The 23,302-nt window shown below is 35.3% G+C and overlaps 1 protein-coding gene across 9 annotated transcripts in view; it reads left to right on the top strand.

Moving 5' to 3' along the window:
* DMD (dystrophin) overlaps positions 1-23,302 on the top strand; it is a 1,137,868-nt gene that overhangs the window by 843,110 nt on the left and 271,456 nt on the right. The gene's annotated exons all lie outside the window — the stretch shown is intronic.

Below are 23,302 nucleotides of genomic sequence, written 5' to 3' on the forward strand. Positions count from 1 at the left end.
GCAAGAATAGAGTCTGTGGGCCTTTAGATGATTTAAATGCCAATATAACAATTAGTTTTTTTGCCATTTTTTTCCTTCCCTTTATACTTCAGCTTTCAGATTGTTGCACAGAGCAAAATAAACATATTATTTGTTTATATGTTTAGGAGGTTTTTTTAAGTGTAAGGGAATATTTTTTCTGGGTTTATCATTGGCTCCAAGAAAGGCTAGTTCTCCTCTGAGATGCACGTGCATCGATTTCAGATATATCCATGGGTGTTACTTTCATCTAGACCATGAGCAAGTAAGGCGCTGGTGATTCAGTGACCTGATAATGGTGTAGAAATACATTTCAAATACGAGTCTTGGCTTTTTCTGCAGTTGTATTTTAGAAGTAGTTTTATCAGTGTTTATACATTCAAACTGCTCACCCATCCCTTGAGGAATGGGTGACAAGAAGAAGTACACCTGCTGAAGATTTTTCTTTTTCTCCCTGTGTCTTTAATTTAAATGACTTGATCTTTCTGTGTAAATTTCCCTTTAAAAGAAAATTATTTTTTTTCACAGAAAAATTAACAGACTTACATTGTTTTGAATTATTTTTTCCTCTAAACTGCCATTAGGATCAACACTGTGTGTTAAGGATATATGTGAGCCCTCCTATCCAAGAACCAGATTAGTAAAACAACAGACAGGCAAGTAGCAGTAAAATTACACTTCGCCCGTCGGTAATAGTTCAGCCAAAGCAAGTGCTTTAGTCATTAAGGCAGCATCTGCCAGCTTGTGTTTTGTTTTGCTTAAATAGATTTGTGGCTGATTGCTGTGTGTTTACCCTTTGCCTTACTATTTTGTTTCATAACTTCGAACTATAATGAAAAAGACATTTAAGACATAAGACATATGAAAAAGACTCCTTTAATAGCCAAGTTCCTGAGTGTTTGATGGGTGCTACCCTTTTTTTACTCATCACTTTTTATTTTTATTTTTATTGTTGATGCTGAAAAGATACACTAGAGGCACATGAACTGATTAGTTGGGCAAAAGCCAGAATGACTTGTAAGCATATATCTTCCTATTCCCTTTAGAAACATTAACTGTCCCAGAAATAACTGTGTTATTTGTTAAGCTGATGCGATTAAGGAGAAAGTGATCTGTATTCCTTGTGTTAACAAAAATAAATCAAACAAGTGAGCTATTATATGCTTAAGAGAAAAAGTTACAGTGGTGAAAGTGACCATTAGAAATTTACTATATGTAAAAATGTTCTTTATGGTTCTATATAGGCACATTTTTTGACATTGAAAAAATAGGCAAATTAGACAAGGATTATAGTACTCCCTGCTTTTGTAGGCACTCACATTGTTACGTGAATTATCAAATAAAACATAAATGCAAGTTTAACTTTGTCCTTTTCCTAGGAATCTACCCAGCATGTGCTTAAATTTCGCTAATTTAAATTTCAAGCTAGACAAGGATTTAGATCTTTCTTAAGTGGAACATATCATAACATATGTATTCCAAGAATTAGTTAGGCCTCAAACTCAATACGGTTTAAGAGACACCTTCAAATATTCGCTATCTCACTAGTTCCTGTGCTGAAGGTCAGTGAAACTCCGGCTGCACTGCAAGTGTCATTGCTTGCGCTACTCAAGATAGACATTTTTGGAGGGCTTCTGAGAGAGGATGCAACTCATGTATCAGTCAAAATGTAAAAAGTAACTTTTTTCCTTTTGCAGGGGGTAGGCAGTGAATAATCGATAAATACTAAGGTTTCTCTTGTTCTTAGTTTAAGCTGCAAGGAGTTGGAGAAATGTGGTGATGTGGCTGAGCTTCTAGGCAACTTATTTCAAGGGTCTGAGTTACCAACTACCATCTAAGAATGATGTTCATTCTCTAATGCAGCCAGTTGTACAAACACCTTGATTTTGTATGTCAGGTGGATAATATCAAATGCAAATGGCCAAACAAGCTAAAGGTATACACAATACAAAAGTATGATGCATATCTGTTTCCTATGTAATAATGCAGAATAAAACAATAATTAGAAGTGCTAAAAACTCCATAGTCTAGTTTTGGTCTTTCAGCAAACCTCACCCTCTGTGAGCGGCTTGCTGTAAGAGCACAGTCCTAACAATACGAACTTTATCTGTACATAATGTTTGTAAGTATCATTTTATTGCCTACAAAAAACAGCTTGATCATTCCACTGGAGACCAGTTTTCTTAATATAACATGCCTATATTATGATTACTTCACTTTATGGCTCTTGTGGAAAAAATCGTATTTATGTTACAGTCCCATTGCATCCTCTAGATGGGAAAAGTCTATTCTAACACCGCAGCAGCAGCCAGGTTTATATATATGCATTAAGTTGTACTGAAGAGCCTTGCTTGGTTTCAGCAGCCATACCATTTTGGGAGCTATCTCTGAAGAGCTTATTGTTTGACTTGTTTAGGCTTGGATTGTTGCACTCGAGAAGGAAGGAATTGCAGAGTAAGTCTTAAAGAACTAACATGCGCATCCTCTAAGCTTCCCAAACAAACTCAGCCCTTTTCCTTTCCATTCTTTTATTGTTTTGAAGGTTGAGCTGCATAATTACATGAGTATGAATAGCTGTTGTAGTTCTTTGTGCAGACACRCTTTACTAGAGGACAAAGAAACAATTCAATTAAAAACGTAGGTGGCCATAGGAACCTTGTTTATACTTCTGTGCTCGCTGTTATAGAGCTGTGTTAGTGTGTGCACGAGCAAGAAATTATTGCAAATATAAAACTATAGATGACGATGACATTGGTCAAGTGTCAGTTTTCCATAAAAATTTTTTTTTAGCAAATCCCAGTATGATCATTTTTGTCATTGTCTTTATAATGGTGATTTATCTGTTGTTTTTGAAACAATTTTACTGGTCTCAAGAAAGTAGATAGGTAGTGTGACTGCTTTTTATAACCAGTATGTCATGCGAAAGTTGTTTTATTTGCAGCAGCTTAACAATAGATACTAATTTAAAATCAGCAAGATTGCTTGAAAACACTGCACTTACAGAGCAATTGTTTTGTTTCACAAGAGATGTTGATAATACATGCTTATATTGATTCTATTTATTCACATCAGCTTTATTTTAAAAAGAAAATCTTCAGTCTAGATGTTCTTGACATACTRTCTTTGAGATCTTTACTTTTTTTAATTCTGTAAAGACTTACATACTTTCAGTCAGTCAGTAGAAATATTCATGTTGAATAAAAATGAGTCTTTGTGGTCTCAGATACCGCATCCAAGATTATGATAAGGAGCAAGTAATTTTATACATCAGCACGTTTGACCAAAGACCTATAATGCCCACTTTAAGTATTCGTTTGTACAGGAGGAACAATCAGGTTTTACAAAAGAATTAATCCAGAACTCTTCTGGAAAGTCTGAGTTTGCTGTGAGGTCCTGAGGCCTTTCTCATTAGACACAAAGATACAAAAATGTTCTCGTTTCTGTAGAAATAATTTGCCTCACTTCTTCAATGGAGTGCTCCATACTTCTCAGAAGTTATCAGCAGAGTCAGTAACACTGGGAAGCTCTAAAGAAAAACTCTTTACCAGGTATTTATGATGTGAGAATGTTAAGGCTTTGGTGTTTGAAGTGTGGATATTTTTGAAGCTTCCTATGTGTTTTATTTTTAGATAAAGGATTATTCTTTGCTTTCTTTCTTCCCTTCTGTTACTATTATTTTAAACAAAAATGGACCCTCAAAAAGACTGCTGAAAGGATGTGAGCACTAATTTGGCATGATTTAAGGTACTCTTGAGTTTCATTTGAGATTTTTGTCATTTCCTGTTTTACTTGACGTGTTAAATATTCATCCTGTTATGAGAAAGCATACCTAAAAGAGCTATTCTAGAAGAATTTTATATGATTAGAGATGCAAAATAAGTTACCCATATGAAAGACAGTCTACTAACTGGCTGCACTCCGAAACAAATACTTATGTACTCAATGTAATCTCAAGCTATTCAGCAATGACACCAGTTCACATTGTTTTATGTCTTCCTACTGCCCCTAAAATTTCAGCAGCATATAGGAAAATATATAAAAATACAAAAATAAAAGTACTAGTCAAAGTTCCCATAAATAGGGCATCTTGAAAGTTGCCTTACCTGGCTATATTCTATTTTTCATCTTTCTTTGGTCTCCAYTCATCTGACTGTGCTTTTTACATAGCACAGACACCAGTATATGGAGCCTAGATGAAAAGTCAGCTGAGTATACTGAATATTTCTGGCATACTTCATGATGGGAGAACCTTGGATATGTAGTGCTTTSAAAATGCTGGTAGGATGAGCAGGAAAAGCAATGTTACCAAGAATGTGGTGTGATTTATCATTTCCATCTTTGTGATCATACCTTTAGGATTTTGAAAAACTCTTTAAGATTAAAAGCAAAAATATTCTTGAGTTACTTTAGGAGAGGGTAGCAATATCAATGGTTCTCTACAAAAAAGATCTATGGAGCCTTCAGGGAAATATTTCTGAAAACTCTTTATACCAGTGTGAATAAATTTAATGCTCCCATCACTTCATTGAGATAGATCTATAAGCTAGAACTTTATTGCTTCTGGGAAGGCAAGAGATCATCCGAATATTAGCTAAGACCACCCCCAATAAAAAGTTAACCTGTAAGCAAGCATTACAAAAAGTATCGTTATTCTTAAATKAATTGCATTTTCAAATTGTTTGTCCACAGGTGGTTTGCTGAGGTATTTTAGACGTAGTGACACTTAGCATGAATTCAGCTGATTTATGTTATTGTTTTTCCATTGTACATTAACATTAATAGTTTCATTATAGAGAATTAGAAAGAAGGACAGCACTGACATAATGCAAAGATGCCTTCAGCTTCAAATACCAAGAGCAAGATAATTATTAAAAACAAGTAGGAAAAGTGAAAGCAGCACCTTTAAAAGACAATTCCTTACTGCTCTTTCAGTTTTTTGTGTTTGACTCATTCTTGATTTATATTTTGGTCTTGAGAGAAATAAAACTCTGCTGCTTTGCTACTATTAATCTTATGTTAAATTCTGTTTATTCCTCTGTGATGTAGATGGGAAGAGTTCTCATGTTATAGTGAAACTCAGCAGGACAAAATCATTAAATAGGGGATGGCAAGGGATTCTGAAAGGAGAGCAGCTTCATGCGCTGGTTTGAGTAATAATCAAAGCTGAATATAGACATTGCAAAGAAGTGCTCTGTTTGAGAGCATTCACATCTTTTGCCTCTCATTCTTCAGCAGAGGAGGGGCAGAGACCAAGGTGGTAAGTGTAGTAATGAGTGAGCCTGATTTTGTGAGAGAATGAACAAAAAAGTCAGCTTTCGGTCTTACAGTATTAGAAAATGAAGATGAATGTGTTGTTCTTTTCCTTAAAGGTGAGGTTTTCAGAACTGTCTAGGGAGTTTTACTGTCTGTTTCAGCAGGAGCTTCTGCTAATGCTTTGGTGACCTGAAAGTCAAACCTTAAATCTAGTTCCTCTCAAGCTGCAGATAAATTAGGAAAACTGTAGCAAACTGATTATTGCTCTCATCCAAAGCCTATTGCAACAAGCAAATGTCTTTCCTTTCCCCTCAATAGACTTGCCGGGCTTTGTGTCCTCTATAGCAAACAACTGAATAGAAATTAATCAGCAACAGGCTAGCAGAGTGCCCGCACAAAAGAATTTGACCTTAGCTGTCAGTTTTTATTTAGATTGTTATTCGCTTGCAAGCCTTTTTTGTTTTCCCCTGATGTTTTTGTATGGAATATTTTTAACAGAATATTAGTACTATTGAAAGCCTTGGCATTTAGTTGTTGTGGACCTTCCGATGAGCTACTGGACAGGCAGGGTAAGCTTTCCACTTACTTGCTTCTCAGCCGCTCTTGAAACTGAGCGAGTGATTCAGCCTGCCTGTTAAATTGTTAGTCTCTATGGAAATTACCACCAATTTGCCGATTTGGCAATAGTGTTTTTTGCTTTTTTTTTCTGTGGCTTTGTTTCAACTATGAACAGGGTTTACATGACACCTTGTTTTATACAGACTGATAATGAAATTGTTAAATGAAAACAACTATATATTGTTATCACTCTGGTTGAGAATCAGTGGCAGGAGAGGCTAATGATCATGACTTTTATGGACACCACCAACCAAGGCAGAGACCTGGGGRAGTGAGGAGATGGAGGACAGAGAGGGAAAAACAGAGTCAGGAGTCTAAGTTTCTGACCTGTCCCAGGATAGAGTTGGGGGGAGATCTCTGGAGAAAGGAAAGATTAAGCTGATAATTCATGAAGATAGAGCTTGTAGGGTGCAAAGAAGGGGAAACAGTAAGAAAGCAAGGAATTTTTTTTAAAAGGAAAAGATCATTATCTTCAAGTTGTTTAGCATCCAATATCAATCATGACCAATTCTACGATTTAAATGTAGTATTCTACATCCCCTGAAAAATGTAAAAAAATGAAGCTTTATTTCCCAACTACTAACCTTTATAAGTCCTGTGAAATCCTAAAAATAATAGCCTTGATATTGTTGCTATGACTGGCTTATCTGCAGATTCTTTCTTTGTAAAAAATACATAATCAGTTATATTTCTGATATGTATCTAGTTAAGCCTTGTGGTAGTCAATTATATAGGTTCGCTTTTTGTTGATAAGTGATAAAATTTTTATCTATTTTAAAATGTGCTACATCTTTTTGAGACTCCATTTGTTCTTTTGACACTGTGTATAGTAAAAAGAAATTTCTTGAAATTACCCAAAGTGCCAAGCTATCAACATCCTTTTAATGCTTTCTGCATTTTATCTTATTACTATCTTATCTTTTCATGTTGTCTTTTTTCTTGGTTCTCTATGTACTGTATTTTTTATATACTTTATTATTTTTTGACTCATATTAAATTAGATTTGAATCTAATTTTGTATTATTCTTTTAATCTGACTTAGATGCATTTTCTGTACCTTAAAGAACAGCTCATGTGTGCTTTTTTTTTCCTGTTTAAAACTCTGAAGGAGATGCTGCTATTTATTTTCAATAGTAGTAAACAGTTCAGAACTTTACATGGCTTCTGGGTTCTTAGGCCATGTCTGAGGTTGATATTTCCATGGTGCTAATCACTGATAACTGCCGTTGCTCTGTTTTGAACCATATACCTCTACAGGGTCCAAGAGGGTGGATTTATTTTGTAGTAGCTGACTTCACGATGGGATTTGCTGCAAGTGATGGAAGGCAATTCTGCTAGGGCTGTCCTCATTATTTTTTTTCCTACGGGAATCCCAGGAACTGAGAGAACATAGTGCAGATCTGCCTTTGGTGACATCCCTCYTTCTTACTCTGTGCTGATCCCTTGGAGCTGCAGACACTTGTCACCATTACTGCTTTCTCTTTGGGAGAAAATAAAAGTAGAAGTATGAAATATTTTCATTAAAATCTACTTTTACTAAATTGTTTTTCCCATCGTATCGTGCTTTGGCCACTCAAATAACATCATTAATTTTTATATCTGCTGTTACTCTCCTCTATGCTTGTTGGAATGAGGTACTCAGGCCAGATCAAGGACTGCTGAGTTAAAGATGATTGGCATCATATTTATTGCTATTCCTATTAGTAGTAATCTTTCAGGTGCTAGTATATATTGACATCTTCATTAAGTTGTTGGTCTTGATTTTAAATACTTATCCCTGCAAGGCTACAGGTAGTCAGAACCCAGAAGTATGTACAAAGGAGTTTTAATCCTCCATGTAGTGTTTGACATTTTGGACTCATTTACATTGACTCTTTCTGCTATCAAATGCCTGATGATTTGCTCCTCATGCTCAGGGTTGAAAGTTGTATGCACTGACTGCATTATACAATCTGAGCTTTACTTTTGTTTCATTTAAGATGATTCTGTAATAAAATTTGATATCCCTGCCACTGTTCCTAAATAGCTCCTTGTCTAGGGGATTAACCTATGGAGAGTAATCTATGGATAGTATGGATCATGCTGCTTTACTGTTAGTTTTCAGCTTTTGTTTCAATTAATTCGAATCAAGAGTTGACAAATACATATTTTCCCAAGAATTCAGATTTTCATTGTCCCTAGAAGATACATAGTAAAGAAATGTAGAATGGTATTACAAATGAAAGCGGAAATATTCCTGAGTATCTGTTCTCAATATAGGGCTTCATTTCTGTTTCTGTCTCAGAATGACAAAAACACAACACTTTTGTGTTTGTATATTTGTAGACAGTTTCTCCCTCCAAATAAATATTTCTCTGGATGCTGTGTGATTGGGCTGGGAAGGGCAATATTTTACTAGTCATAAATAACAATGATTGTTGAACATAATTATATTTTTGTGTGGTGTCATCAGCAGTTACTACAAGTATAATATGCTGAGCTAGGACTGGATCAAATGAGCTGATCAGATTGATTTTATTATTATGTTGTCACTACTTGGTGTTGGGGACTATTAAAATAAGTAACACAAATAAGCCACACTCATTTAACTTGGCATGCTGCATRAGCTGTGGCACATTAAACAATTCTTACAGAGATCACTTTGTCATATATTGTAGTCATTAAAATTATTTAACAATTTCAAGTAATTGAGACACTGTAGCATAGATGTTGAATAGCAGATGATTCCTTCGATTATTTATACCTCTGATCTAAAATAAAGAACTACAGAAATTAATACAATAAATCAAAAGAGCACATAAATATACTAAAGATCTACAAACACAACATGTCATGGTAATGCTATGTGGCTTAAAAAAAAAAAAAAAAAAAAAAAAAAACTATTTATTTCCTCAATTGTTCGGTATTTTTATCCCTTATAGAAAGTAAAATTGTGCAGTATATGTAAATCACTCATTTAGAGGACTATGACTACTACAAAAACATGGAATTTGCTAGAAAGTCTATCTAATACTGCATTCCTATATAACATTTTTATGGATAATTTATATGCAGTTTTGTGCACGTACCTCACTGCAAGAGCAGAATGAAGTGAAGTAGATCAAGTAAGCTACAGTTTTCTTTTTTCCACGAATGCACTTACAGATTTACTTGTTAGCATTTTTAATAGAAAGTTAATGAGTTGTTTGTAGGCCACCCATGCATACCTAATAAATGCATTAACATCAGTTGCACCTTATTTTTGTTAATTGCAAAGCCAGACAGCCATATAAAGTGTTTACTTGAAGTTAAACATGTTGAAAAGTTTTGTATTTTGCTTTCCTGTGATGCTTTTGAAAGAATAATTATCTATTTTTAATGTTTTACATTATTTCTTCTCCAACTGATTTCTAGGAATCCTTTATAGTCTTAGAACACAGSACTTGCAAAGTTAGATGTCTGCCATCTGAAAAAAGTAATATCCAAGCCAAATAATGGGACATTGTATGATCTACCTTGGTGTCACCCCTTGCTACTCAGGAAACTGCTTTGGATTTCCATGCTCCATATAGACTGGGTTTTCACACCTGTGGTCAACTTGCAGTATATAGGTCTATAGGTCTCTGATAAAACTGAAACTTTACCCTCTCTAGCTTTGTGCACCATTCTTATGTTAAGAAAGCTGAGCCATAACTTTTGTGAACAAAACAAAAAGCATGAAACCAGGAATCGTATAGCCATGCAGCTATTTTTATAGAAAATAATGTTGCACTGTTACAGCAACAGTCCAGCAAACCTCAGTACCAAACCTTATGGGTGGGAAAGTGATTTTATTTTCAAGCAAAGTCAGTTTTATGTACCTGTGTGCTCTTGGATGTGTTGTCCAAGCTGTCTGTCCAGCATTTAGGCAGCAAGATGTTTGTATTTAAGAGCTCTGTCAAGGGGAATTCCTTGGGATAACAGAGGACAGGGGACATACATAAGCTAATGCTTTGCCATTGCATCTCCAGGCTTCTTCTTAGGTGGTCAACAGTGTGCTTGGTTTAGGATATGCTTTTCTGTATCCTTCAGGAGCTCACAGTGGAGAGATTCATTTGTCCCTTGTCACGTTCCTACTCTGTGAGTCCTTAGGTTTTATTTTTTGTGCACTGCCCTTTGTCTGTCTGGGTTATCTGGGGGCTGTTCTTCATCGTCTCACCACTCTCTCATCACAGTTTGAGTCTTTGTTTTAACATAGGTGCAGGTTGACCCTTTTTTAAAATGCTCTCCTTTATTTTTCTGATTTCTGGTGTCCTGAGATCATGATGATCTGAAGCACCATCAGCACATCCCATTCTTATATCTGCACTTCCACCTGTCCTCTTGAGGCTTTCACACTGAGACACTCTCATTCAGACCAATGTTAATGTTACCATTACCATCCTCTGCATTTTCTGATGGCATCTTTCTCACTTGACTCTTGTACGTCAGCGGTAGAATCTTTTTTGATTGGGTTGATCTCTGCTGGCCTGAGTAAGGGAGTGACACAAAACTGACCGTGAARTATGATCCGTTTTGATTGCTGGCTTTTGCCTTCTTGAAGTAAAGAGATAGACCAAATCTATAGAAATCATTGACAGTTTTCCTATTGACTTCTTTTCATGCCTTCTACAGATTTCTCTCGGGACTAAAAGTTACTATCTTTTTTTCTCACCATGCAATAATCAAATCTTACTTTTTTTTCTTGACAGTGAACAAATAGTAAAAGTAGTGGCTGGAGTTCATTCAAAATGTTCTTTTCTAAAGTATTCATCTGGAAGAATATCCATAGTTATATCTTCACATTTCTGGAGACTTTTTCCACACCAAATGTTAGATAAAAGTTATTTAGTACAATATCATATGAGTATATGTGCCACTTCATTTTTTTTTAATCATGGTTACTAGAGATGGATAGTTTAAAAGAAAATAGTTATCAAATTATTGTGTTAAACTGCTGAATGTCACCATAACTTTCACCTGCAAAAAAAATGAAATGTAAATGCATTTCCTGGAAGATGAGCTGGGCTGTAGTTTTTCAGCTAATTGGAAGAAGCAGAACTGAGTCAAGGAATGCCAGGCAGATTTCAGTCTGAGGATATGAAAATGATTATTGTGTCAAATACAATCAAGAATGTGGGCCTTGAACTGACAAGAGACCTACTTGTTTTTAATCAGCCTTTTGTTAAGCAATAGGCTTCCTATTCAGAAATAGCAGCAGCCAGATGTAAAAGAATGATTTTAAAATGTGGGCTTAACTCCTTCTACAAAGAAAAGAGCATTGAAGAACCTTGATGTTTTGAAATCTCRTTATGTTGCCACATTCACTTACTCATTTATGTTTGTTAACACATCTGCTTATACAAGACTGTCTTAAGCATATCTTTTGGTTAAATAAGAGAAAATACATATATTAATTTGCTTAGAAGATTTTACATTGTACTTTATGGATTTCTTTACATGAACCAAAGTTAAAATTATGCATTCATAAGATAAGATAAAATCTCCTCAAACCTTGCATAAATTATCTAGAACACTTAGAGGATACTTGCATAACAATATATCCAAAAATATAAGCTGCAATCCACATCAATTTTCTTTTAAAATGTAAACACCTGATAATGTTTATTAGGGAAGATGTAATAATTACAAATTGTGCACTCTGTCAGTGTTACATTTGGGTGGTTTGGTTTGCATGGGAACAAAGTTTTATTTTTATCCCTTTTGTCATGGCTTCTTATGGTAGGATAGTATGACCTCCTCATTCCCCATCTGCACATTGTTACTTGTCTCCAGTCCTGTAAAATGGCTAGCATAGTTCTTTGATGAGTTACTTTCATCTACTAAAATTTTTTATCTTTGAAATTTGTCAGAAAAAGACTTGGGTAAAACTATCAGAGGGTATCCTGTTCCATTTGAAGTCAATGGAAAGTTTACCATTCATCTCCATGAAGTTAGGATTTTCTCTGTAAGGCTTTCATATCAAACATATATTTGAGTTCTGTTGAACTCAGTGTGAATTAAACATTCTCAGACTTTTGCTGAATCAAGGTCTAGAATTCCATCATTTTTATTTTTTATTTAATTTGATTTCAGTGATGCCAAGTTACAATCCAGTTCAATATCTTACCAATATTGCAAAAACTCCYTATTTGWTAGTATTACTTTGTATTCTTGTACTACCTCCAGTTATATTTCCTAGTGTGTTACAATCTTTCTGTAGTTAGTCTATTGTAATCTCATTATCTCATTACTGTAGGAAACTTATTCTATACTTCAGTTTTATTTAGGAGTCTGAAACCCCCTGAATAGTAAACAATAATTACATATGTAGGATATGGAGCAGTTCCTTGCAACTAGTATTACTATATTAGATTATCAATATAGGAAGCAATAGGCATTCTGCCTTCTCTCCTTCTCTCCATATATAGACTAATTTTGGTTTTCAGTTGCTTCTAAACTGAATATTGTGGTGCTAGACCTCAACTGTCACTTTTATTTCCTTTTTAGCCATTGTATGTTTCTTAAAATATATTAATTTATCAGCATAGTTGCTCCAAATCGAGGCTGTCAACATCTTTGCATAATGTGAATACTAATTAAGGTCCATGTGTTAGAGTAGGAAAAATAATGTGTGTGTTTATCTATGTGTTTATAATGTGTGTGTTTATCTACATTTTTATTTTTTATTATTGCCACTTAACTTTAGGTGGTGCGTGCTACAATAAGAACTCTAAGTGCTCTGAGATAAGTTCCCCTATCTGGAAACTGAGGCTTGTTTCTCTTAYGTGGTAGCAGATAGCTGTTCTACTAGGCCACTGAGCTCAACCCTTGGAGGCTGCGGCTTTAAATGAAAACTGCACTAACAGTTTAATAGTGTCCTTTGTGAATCCTAATTGATTYCATGTAATGCCATAATTGCATTTCACAGTCTTATTAAATGTAGTTGTTTCTTCAGCAATTAAGAGAAAGAAAACAAGTGCCTTTAGAACCTAATTATTTTCATAATCAGTTTTAATTACACTTCACTGTGTTTGTAAGCCAAGATTTTATCTTAATAAATTGTATCAGAGTAATTAATGTGCTATTTATTAGATGCCACTGTTGGCTCCTGTAAAATCTCAAAAGAATGAGATGTTTTGGAATGCAARGAAAAACTTGATTCTATGTATTATAAACTGTGAAGTATAAGGAAGACTTACGACCTTTTTGCCTCTTTTGGTACTGTAGCGGACCGGTTTATTGTTTTTGTTTGCTTGGATTTTAGGATTTCTTCCTTCTCTGGCTTCTCTCTTTAATGGTAATACTAATTAGTAAATTCTATCTTCCCACATTTTGTTGTAGTATTATGTGGATGATATGAAGGTTAGATCAGAATCTCTGCTATGAGTTGACAGAATTTTGTAAAAAAAGATACTTCTAAGTTTAAACTGAGGACTGTTTACAAAGCCATATTGAGTAAGTCCATCAGACCATTATTCTGTATCTACAAATCAACTTTAATGATACTTCATATGTCTACTGTGATTTTCTGTTTAGATTCCCAATTTTAACCTAATATTTCTTCAGATTTTCTCTCTGGAAAATGATCAATCTTATTGAAAGCTTATTAGCCCACTGGAAATTCCAAGTAAACCTAAACTATTTTCGACAATGGGAAATAGAACTTGTAATTAATTTTAAATTCAGATAATCCACTTAGTTTCATTTATGATTTTTCTGTAGTTCACAATATCAGTCTGATAATCTGTAGTTATGATGATCATAGGGAAAATGTGCRGCTTTTCATATATTTAATTATAGACCCTTGCCAAGGGAAAAGTAGTCAGAAGTAATATGAGCAAGAAAACTATCCAAGAAAATTCCCTCTAACTTTCATATGCTTTCTGTGCCATTAAAAGACATTCTGGGAATCTGGGATCTCATAAGTCAATAGAGCATAAGGAGACAGAAATTATTTTTGTAAAGGTCAGTGTGAAGTTTTCTTCTGTGACAGCATATATCCTCTGTGCTGATATTGGCAGKTGGTTATTTGAAAAGAAGTTATTTAAAAATCCTATACAGAAATCTAGGTATGTGGTTTTGTGCTCCAGAGTCTGCTATTTGTTTTGCTTTAGCAATCCTTTCAATCTGATAAGTGATGGTGTAGAACAGATTAATATCCAAGGATAATCTGAAACTTCATAGATGCACATAACTTTTCCTCTTGTTTTCATTAAATGTCTATAGATGCCTTAAATAAAGAAAAGGAAGGAACAAGTGGTCTAAATTCAAAAGTGTTCTTTCAATTGCTTTAGTGTCTCTATTAACAAAGAGAGCAGTTCAAGGGAAAATGCTTTCTTTTTTAATGATTTTTGTTATTTTCAAACAGGATCTGGCTATTCTAAGATACAAGAAACAAGCCAGCCAATGAATAATACCTAAAGGAATTTTAATTTTTAATTCAAGATATTTGCAGGTTTTGCAAAGCTTTACAATAGAAAAACTTGTCAAGAAAAAGCCATTGCAAGTTGCTTATCAGAGTGAATATATATTCTTTCAGGCATTCTTCTCTTTATGTCAATGGTTTTTAAAAAAAGACAAATTATATGGTCTTACTATAATCATCAGGAGGTGATTTAGGATGTTCTGGTTTTGGTACCTAAAGAGATTGTTGTCATTTAGGGAATTGTGTGTGATTGCCATGGAAAGCAACAGTGTGCCCATATCGAGGGTAATGTCTGAGCTGACTTCCTCATCTGCAGTTTTTGATAAAAGATCTGTCATCTTCTGTGTTATACTTTCTTTTCTTTCCAGATAAATAATTTAATCTTTCTAGTTTGTTTTCTAYTTTTTTCTCTCTCTTTTTAAATCATTCCATCCTGTTTCTCTCTTGTTCAGGGTTCCTTTCTTGTTTTATTTACTGTAAATCATCAGTTAAAATCTACTTAATTGTTTCACCCACATTGAAAGCATAAGGCACTCAGATATCCTCTAAAATTCAAGTCCTTATTACTGCTCCAATGATATTGCTACAAGCTGTTCTTGTATCCTGATATTCTTGATGAACCAGGCCTGAAGTTTTCCAGTTAATTCCATGCAGTCCAGTTTTGGGTAGTGTCTAGTCTGATTTTCCTTCTCAGAAATTTTTCTCCCACATCATGACCTCAGTTCTAGCTGTGTCTTCAGGAAGTGGAGCTCTCTCTGTCCAGGTTTAATTCTGAAGCCACCATCCCATGCTCCAGAAGTGCTGGTAGTCACCAGCATGGGCTTCCTCAGAATCCACCAGTGCTGCAGGCAGGTTAAGCTTCTCAGGCAGAAAGGCTTAGCCTGTTACAGGCTTTYATCACTAATATTTTCTCTGAATGACTCTGTAGTTAAATGAGAGAAACCTTGAGATTATCAGCCCCATTTAGGAGAATTTAAGCTTATGCTAACTTCCTCTTGCCATTTCTCTCCCAGTGGGGTTTCCGATATAATGATAGCTTCTCCCACACAGCGGAGAGCCTTTGGGCTGCTGGGGAGAAATCTGCCAAATATAGTTCTGTTAAGCAAGTCCAAACTAATGCTGCCTTACTGCAATGCTCTTAGCACAAAATACAAGACAGAGGAGGCACCTAACTGAGCTGCATTCCCTGTAGTGTCAATGGAAAGAAACTTTTGCTTTATAGTTCAGAGTACCCTTGAGAGATATATTTGCCCTCTAGAGGAGCTCACCTTTCTCTACGAACGGTCTCCACAGTTTAATCTCCTGATTTAAGCTTCTAAAATTATTCAGGTGAAGTGGACGATACAAATGCTCCCAATAGTTTGGAAGCAAAGGTGCTGCTTTTGAAGCCGTTTGTGATAGAGGTGATATAGCCAAACACAGGTGCTCTGGTGAAGATGCTCCTCCTACAGCTGCCAGCTACAGTTATGAATTCAGGAGCTTCCTAAGCTGACCTGTAGCCTGGCAGCCTGTAGACTTTGTCCACAAAATTAGGGGGGTTTGCCTTCAACTTAGATATTACTTGGCTTGGGCATGGTTCTGTTATGTAACCATACGTCACTATGTCTTTAGTTTTTGAGGGCCTCATTTCCCTCGTTTACTTTATACCCTTTATAGCTCTTCTTCTTTCCCTAAGATCTGTTTTCACTTATTATTTCTAGAATAGAGCTCATTTTATTTAAGACTCTGTATTCTATCTGTATTTGTTTTGGGGGTTATCACTCAATCATATTGACAGATAACAGTATTGGCTGACAGATAGATTGACGTTTTATTTATATATGTCTCCTCCCTTCGTTCTTTCCTGGATCTTTTCTGAAGCAAATGTTCAAATACTTTGAAGGAAAATAGGAACCAAAAGAAAGTAACTTTTCTGTTTCTAGATTGCTTCCTTAACATCGATAGGATGACTTCCAGTAGCACCAAACTGTACGGACTTGGATTGTTTGTACTATTAGATATTTAAAGCAGAGCTGCTGCTTTCTTGATTTCTTATCTCAAGACACTCTGTGTCTTTTTGTACATTGAAACTTTTCCAAAAAATTAAAATAATAAAAATACTTAAATCATTTTCAGCTTCTATCCTCATTTCCTACTATTTCAATGTTCTGTAAATCTGATTTATTTTGTTTTGTTGGAGATCACAACTGCTGGATGCATGGTAGTAAAATACAGGCTAAAATATGCTTTTCTTTATACCTTATATAAATTCTTGAAAGCTATTTACTCAAATTTACTCAGACATGAGTAAATTAAAGTATAGGAATTAGAATGTAGCCACTAGCAGAAAAAAAATATTGCAAAGATTGTTGTGAACCTCTTCAGTGTATCTATCACCCAATTTTTCTGACAAGAATAACAATTTTAATGCTTTAAAATTATGCAGGTGCTGAAGAGATGCTGGACTGGTTTATAAGGAAATATTAAAAGACGAAAATGTATAATTTCACTAAGGGCAAGGAAAGAATGATGAAATAACAGTATGCTTAATAATTATATCTTTCATTCTTAGAGCTTGGCTACAATAGGAAGTTCTTAGGAATAACATATGGTTTGTTCTCCAAGTATGGTAGCTGATATAGACTCACTCTGATAAATGTTGTTTCCTAGGTTATTTCAGGCTCCCTCAAAGCAGATTAAGCTAACCTGAATTGAGCGGTTTTGAGGGATTTGTTCTTTTTGCCTCCGGAAATAAAGCGCACCAACAAAGAGAACTGGCTGACTGAGTTTACTTTGCAGCAGCTGTTGCAGTAAATCTCTCTTTATGGGCAATTACACCTAGAATTTAAAATTATTCCGTTGGTTATTCTTACCTCACAGATTTGGATGGTATAGCCATGGCAGAGATAAGCCTTAGACTTACTTAAAGACACAGAGAGAGTTAGTTTTCAGCCAATAGACCCTATTATCAAGAAAGAAACGTGAAGAAAAGAGAAGTACTGCGCATAGAAATATAGGAGGAATATGCTGTCGTGGGTAGGAATCCCCTTCGTATGTGTGAATCAGCAGGACAGCGCCTGAGTGTGCTTGTCGGATCCCAGCRAAGGCATTTTTTCTTGTTCATTCAGAGCCCTTTCCGCCATCAAAACAAAATCTTCCCTCCTCTCCAGTTCCCCACAGCAGCTGTTTCCAGGCAGGAATTTGTAGTGATAAATATCAGGCAGGGATTTTTAGCAAGTCGCTTTTGCCTTTTTAGAAGTACCTTTTCTGGGAGGCTTGTCCCTTAGTCCTTACGGGGAGTGCCTAAAGCACAGAATGACTAAAGCCCAGCTTTCCGGCGCAAAGTCCTGTACTAGTGCAGTAAAGCTTTCCCGGTTCCTCATTCAGAACAGTGGGAACCAAGAGCCTGTGGGGAAGTGCCAGCTACATCTGAATGCTGATCTCCGGAGTGGCTCAGATCCTGACACGTAGCTCTGCATTTAGTTGCACTCTGAGGCKTTCTAATTTTTTTCTGCCTAAGGGATCATTTAAGAGCTGCACATAGGTGATTTAAAACGATGCCACCCTGCCAGCTTGTAATAATCCTTTCAGGGCATAGATCAGGGAAAAGTTTTTGGTGTGAGCTAATTTCTCCTTGGAAGAGCAGAGGTTAGCAGAAGTAGAAGGCCATATWGTATTTGTGATCCGTAGGCTAAAACTCTGAAGCCACAGGCATGTGATAYTACAGTGGTAAAATGATGGTGACCAGTTTCCATTGCACTAGAATCAACTGAGGAGAGACCACTTTGTCGTCAAGCTGGACAAAATAGAGATAGCAGGTATAGAGGTATAGTACTGTGTAAGTAGGAGGGTCACTCAAAAAACTCAAATCGACATGCACGTGCTACTGCTCTACAGGAAAGGARAGCCAGTAACCTCTATCCAGATGGTTGAACTAAAAGGCACATTAAAGCAAAAATGTGGACTGGCAAAATGCTGCATTTCCCTGAATGAAGTAGCAAGCTAGTTGAGATCCAAAATGCTACACACCAAGTAGTTCATACAGTGCACTTTCAGCATAGTTTTCCAGATCTAGTGTGCATCAGCTGTTCCAAAGTTAATCTGCAAATTAAACACCGCTTAACATCTATTAAAAACTTTAAATAGCACCATGAAATATAAATCTCAAATTCAGGGAGAAAGTTCCTGTAAGCAGTAGTCCTAAAATAAATGAGTATGGTTTATTTTGAATTTGCGTTTTAAAATTCTTTCAGTAGTATTTATTTAAGAATTTCTTGTTAAATTTCTCATTGGAAAATTTGTGGTCATTTTCCCTTCATAGCTGTGACATCTCATCTTACTCGTACTCTACCTGAGGTTAAATCGTTCTGCCTCTTACAAGAGCCTTTTCGTCAGTCCGGGTTTAAGCAATTGAAAAGAGTTACCAGTAAGAGCTTAAATTTATTTGCTAATAAAAATTAAGTGTTCCAATAAAGCTTTGCAATTGCTACTCTGTTGTGCCAGCGAAAGGGGTGTATTTCTCACGAAAAAGTATAATCTGCATCCAGTATTAGCAGGAAGACAGATATAACTACAGTTCTCCTGCAATAATTCTCCCTAGAAAAGGGAGATTCAGGTAAGACTTTTTTCTTTAGTTTTATTCAGTAGTAATGTCAAAAAGGAGAAAATGACGTTATATATATGAGAAGCACATGAAGTGTAGAAGTAAAAACTCTTGCTGATGCTTTACCAGCCAGAGTTCAGGATATTTTRTTTTACAGCTCAGTGTGATAGTATTAGAACTGTACAGCCTGCAGATGGAAGCATGATTTAGTCATCTATTGAATATGCTGAATTCTCCACTGTATCACCTTTAAAAAAAACACTTGCGATACRTAAGTCTCTGCTAGACCACTATGAAATATTTCAGTACTCATGCTCTTGAAGACATTTTAGTGTGCATTGGCATAATGCTTTGCACTTACCATGCTTTTGGGTATCTGAGCATCACAAGAGATTACTGAAACACTAAACTTCACAACYTATCTTATAATCTGCATAAGTGTTACACCTTCAAATAGACAAATGGATGGTCAGAAAAAGTAGATGATTCACTCCATGTTATGTAGCGAATTACTACAGCTGAAGAAATCTCGTAGTCCTTACTCATGGAGCRCTCTCTTCCCCATGTTGTATGGCCTTTGGGTCAGTTGAATGAAGAACTCCTGCAGTGCTTCTAATGACACCGTCATCCCCRTACCTCAGCCCTTGCTCTTCTTGTTAGATTCCACAGCAAGACACTCAGCTGTAAATATTTTGTATTTTGTTGTCTATCTTTTTTTTGGATATAAATCGCAGTATGGGCTCTGACTTTCAGTTAATAATACAGTAGCTTGCTTATGGACTTAAAGATTACCTGGATTTCAGATAGCTGTATTTTCACTCATTTATCTTCCCAAACAGCTATATTTAAAAAAGCTTTAGAAGTTCTCAGAATCATAACAATGTATTGCAGCATAGACCAGTATTTTTTTCCTTCTCTGTGAATTTTTAAACCCCTACAGGCCTCTTCCACGCGTAAACACTCATATTTATGTATTGTGTGTGAGATGGTCACTAYCCCTGATTTGTCTTCATTTCTGCTCAACGTGAAAACTTCACTGAACACATTCCTAAGACAGTATCATGGTTTCTGTCCTGTAACAAGGCTCATAAGCTATTTGTAGTGGTCAGTCCACTATCACTGGTGCCATTAGTTTTCAGAAATCAGTCCCCAAACTATGAGAACTGATCCAGTTACATTTAATTCTGTAAAATTTAGGCTTCTTAAGTTAAGAGCAAAAAATTGGCTCTGAAACTAATTCATTGGACTACAGACAAGGGAGGAGGAGTTAGATTGTAGAAATGCTTGTCTGACATGTTTTGCAAAAGGAATGTAGTGGGGGTCTAAATGTATGTGAGAGGAATCCTACCTTTAGTGTATCTCCTGTGAGTAAGAAGCTTCTTGTATTAACATTGTGTGTATATGTTTATGCCATAATCAAACAGAGGAAAAAAGGATCATTCAATTAAAAATTGTTTTTGTTATGATTATTTTTAATATTTCATCAATATTTTGTATTCTGGGTGGCATTCCATATACAGTAAAAAATATTTCTGCTTACTTCATATTCTTACAACTTGTTCTCACTATGAAATTAAATATATTTGGATGATAAAGGCTAAGAAGAAAGCCTCTTTATTTTGTTTTTGTGCTATAATTTTCTATTCAATATATATATTCTCATCTCCCTTATAATTTTGTGTGATTTGTTTTGTGACATGCTGGATGTGATACTAAGAAAGCTTTATTACTCATTTGTAGACCTTCTTTTCTGTATTCTAACCTCATAAATCTTAACTAATTAGGGAACCAAGTACAGTGAGGAGTATTGATACAATGTAGAGTTTGTCGATGTTTATTGCATGTTAGGCATAGCAAAATTTAAAATGCAAAGTACCAGGGATTTTTGTAGAGAGTTTATTAGTATGCTTATGGATAAGCAACACATTTCCATAGGGTGAAAGAGTTATACACTGTAGTATTTCTGTGCATCATAGAATAGAACTGTTAGAAGATTCTTCATAACTGAAACCTCATTTTTTGTCCAGATCATTAAAACACCGTTTATTTTTATCGTAGTCTATATGTTTCTTTAAAACATGAATTCTGATTTTGAGTTAATACTTCTACTAACTCTCCCTTCAAACGTATTTTTCATATCAGGACTAGTACTATTTCTTTTCCAGATTAAAAATGTTCTTGGTATTTATTCAAGTGGATGAATATACTTTGGGTTCCATTTCTCAAGATACCATGCAAAAAGTAATATACACCCATGGAACCACGACCCCTCAGTCACAGCTTTTACATTTCACAGTGTATCTGCAGAACACTGTTATTAGAGCATAGCTATATATTTGCAATAATTCAGGTGGATTGGAGCTGGAAATGTGCCTTTGAGATTTTAAAGAAAGGTCTGCATATAAAGAAAGTGTTAGGCCTGATTCTACAAAGACTTTTAGGCACTAATATTATCCATAATGTGGCACATTGAAAATTGAAGTAGCATAACACTATAAAGAATATCTTGGAAGAGAAATTGCTCTGAAGAACTGGATAAACTGTTTTTGGTTTATGTATATTTTTTCCATTTCCAACTTCTATCAAATAAATGAGATATTTTTGAGCTAAAAATGAGAAATATATAGGTCAGTACTGTATTTATCAGGTAGAAAATTTTCTGTTTCTTACTGTTTTATCCAAGTCTGTACTGATTTTATGTATGCTGTCAGTATATTTAGGTATCTCTCATATCTCTGAAGTTATTTTTCTGATTTAATAAAAGAAAAACTGATTTTTTTCTTGCAGTTGTCTAAATTTGAATAGTGGCTTAACCACTGTACCTCCATGTAGGGTAAAGTTGGAAAGGAGACTGTTTTCCCCGTTCTGAACCTAAGGGTTGTTCACTCTCATCCTAAGAGGCTCCTGGGGACACGTTCTAACACAGAGTGAGTCAGCACCGAACAGGAAGACCACTTTTGATGTAGCGAGTTCTTTTAGGTGGCTACAGGTGCCTCCGAGATGTGAATCCAGTCCTTCTTTCAGTTTTAAAGAATCAGCGGATGACTTCGTAGCTTCAAGGCATTCAGTAGCTTTCTCAGTGTATGAGAAAAAAAATCCAAGAATAAAATACGTTTCTCACAAAACGGTTGGGAAGAGCAAATGAGATGCGAAAGGATAAGAAACATTATAGAAATACAGCTATTGTGAGATTTGACTTGTAGGGTGGTTTATTTTCACTGAAAGGAAGTGGCTCTCCTCTGTGGTCTTCTGACTGACTGAATCTTTTGCCCTTACAGTCCTCTGTGACAAATTGCATGTGTACTTGTTGAAAAACATGTTCAGTTAGGGGCACGTGGCAAACCTTGTGTCAAATCTGGGGCTTTTTTCTTAGTTCAACTAATGTGCTAGGTTTTAGGATGATGCCTTTACTTGAGGAGTACAACTTCATGATAATAAATGCCATTTGACATAGAGGTTAGCACTTAGGAATTTCATGACTTTACTCAGTACTTAGGAATTTCATGACTTTACTCAGTAAAGATATGATAAAATACAATTTGAGAAATTATTTCTGATAAAATCTAGTATATTAGTCTCTGTCATAATATACACAAAATTAGACATTATATCTATCCGGAACTATTCAGATCACCATAGGTTTGTAGACTAGGCATACAGGTGCATCGAATTGCATTCATTCCACTTGAAGTAGTGCAAATTATCAGGTAATTTTACTGTGCATTTTCTGAGCTTAAAAATTACTCAGTCATCATGCTTATGTTAAACAAATATGCATGTAATACAATAGCTAAGTATCCTTGACAAACTCATATTAATGCACAGTATATCATTCTCAGCTGTTCAGATTTCTAAATAGGTGTTTAACACAAGTTTAATGTTAAAAATCAATGAGGACATGTAGGACACCTCGATTGCACATAAATACTGATAGAATACAAATACACTTAAAGATTTTTCAGCACCAGAATTGCTGRGGCCTTCAGTGTTTCACCAAGGATAAGGCAGTCTTTGTATTAAAAACAGGACTTTTATCAAATAATTGATAGAGATATTTCTTATAGTTTATATTGCATTCATATTTAAAAAACAACAACAGATCTTCAGTAGTAGGACACAGGGTGTTGAATGCAGTCTCCAAAAGTTTGCATTTATAAAAACTAATAATTAAATTAGTCATGCTGTTCAGTGGCCAGGAACTTTTTTGTGGTTTCTGAAAATTAAACGTTTTTCCTACAGTAGTGTTAATGACAAATAAGAAAGCAATCTTTCATTAAAACAGAGAGAAATTAATTTTGATTTGTTTCAGTTGTGTGTGTTTCAGGTATGATACTTTCAGACAAAGAAGTAGTAATTTCCTTTGTTTTTTTAACTCCATTTTTTCTCACAAGAGAAGACAGCAAGGG

The sequence above is a fragment of the Rhea americana genome, unplaced genomic scaffold, assembly GCF_003343005.1.
Source record: "Rhea americana isolate MKP2758 unplaced genomic scaffold, rheAme1 scaffold_59, whole genome shotgun sequence".
Lineage (NCBI taxonomy): Eukaryota > Metazoa > Chordata > Aves > Rheiformes > Rheidae > Rhea > Rhea americana.